Source organism: Galeopterus variegatus, unplaced genomic scaffold (assembly GCF_000696425.1).
Source record: "Galeopterus variegatus unplaced genomic scaffold, G_variegatus-3.0.2 Scaffold7727, whole genome shotgun sequence".
NCBI classification, from domain to species: Eukaryota; Metazoa; Chordata; class Mammalia; order Dermoptera; family Cynocephalidae; genus Galeopterus; species Galeopterus variegatus.
In genome coordinates, this window is record NW_007733838.1 from 17,165 (window position 1) to 18,746 (window position 1,582).

Genomic DNA, 1,582 nt, shown 5'->3' on the forward strand with positions numbered 1-1,582 from the left:
CACAACTTAATCCTTTTCTGCTTTCCACCATGAGATCTCTTGCACGTGCTGTTTCCTCTACTTTCTCCCATGAGTGGAAGCAGTCTGAGGCCCCCACCAGATGCAGCCAGCCCAGAATTGCAAACCAAAATAAACCCTTTTTCTTTATAAATTATCCACTTTTTCTTTATAAATTATTCTGTTATAGCAACACAAAAAATGGACTAATATAATAATACCTTCAAGAAAATTTCAAGAAATTTAGTTAATAACTTAACCTAAATGTATACCTAATGCAAATAGTTACATATGGTACTGAAAAGAACAGTGTCCTAGACAACCAAAACACTACTAGTCTTTAATTCACTATTCTTTTATTCTAGCTGCTGCAAAGATTTGTAGTTTTATTGATGGTTCTCAGTCATGTTCTAAATCAGGGGTTAGCATTATCCTGATTTGATCATCATATATTGTAGACAAATACTGATAGTCAACTCTATACCCCACAAATATGTATAATCAATTATGTTTCTAAAATAAATAAATAAATCAGGAGTTAGCAAACTACTGGCTGCCTGTGTTTGTAAATAAAGTTTTATTGGAACATAGTCATGTCCTATTGTTTACATACTGTCTACAATTACTTCAGAACTACAAGAGAGATGAGCCACAGAGACTACATAACCTTTAAGAAGTTTGCTGATTCGTATTCTAGATAATTCAGGTTTACAGACAACGGACCTGTACATTAACAAAGCAAATTAATATGAGTAGGTTTGGCTTTCTTTAAAAAGCCAAAAAAGACTTTAAAAAATATATTCCATAGCTAAAATAAATAGCTAAACTACTAAAAAATGTCTTTTCAATGAGTACTCTTTTTCATGACACATCAAGGCAGGGAAAAGGAACTGGAAACATGACTTGATGACAAAACCTTTGCATTCTAAGAACTCCTCTAACTACAAAAAGTTACTGACAAATTTTATTCCCATCACAAATTACATTTAATAAATGAAATTTTTTATTTACTGAAAGTATGTATTGAAATTTGTGATACCAAATTATAAGCAGAAACTTTTAAAGATTTATTAGCACCTATTCTATTTCCTAATGTAAAAAAATAGGTCTTGTTAAAGAATCAAGATCTATTTTAACAAGGATAAATGTCTTCCACTAACATGCACAAATTTTAGATGCATAAACAATTTTGCAAAACATTATTACATCAGTATAAAAACTTAAGGAAGAAGAATTAAGGAAGAAACTCTTTGACAAAGATTTGAAGATTGATGGATCAAATACCTAAAAATATACATGGACAAGGATTTTTCATCAAACTGTTGTTTATAGGAATGGGAAAACTACAAACATCGTAAATATTCAAATAGTCATCACTAGACGTTCAGTCAAATAAATTGTATCCTAAGAAGGGAATGCAATACAGAAAAAATTGATGGATCTACACCTACTATCCTGAAGAGATGCCCACAATATGCTAACCAAGAGTTAGATAAAATATAATCACACTTGTGTAAAAGTAAAACATGGAGGGTACAAGCAAGGAGAGAGGAGCACTTTGCATGCACTCAAGCACATAAAAAAT

The 1,582-nt window shown here is 31.2% G+C and overlaps 1 protein-coding gene across 1 annotated transcript in view; it reads right to left on the bottom strand.

Annotated features, from left to right (window-relative positions):
* The window catches only part of LOC103607806 (probable lysosomal cobalamin transporter), a gene marked incomplete at its 3' end in the record, with an annotated part of 65,495 nt that overhangs the window by 10,162 nt on the left and 53,751 nt on the right, over positions 1-1,582 (bottom strand). The window lies entirely within an intron of this gene.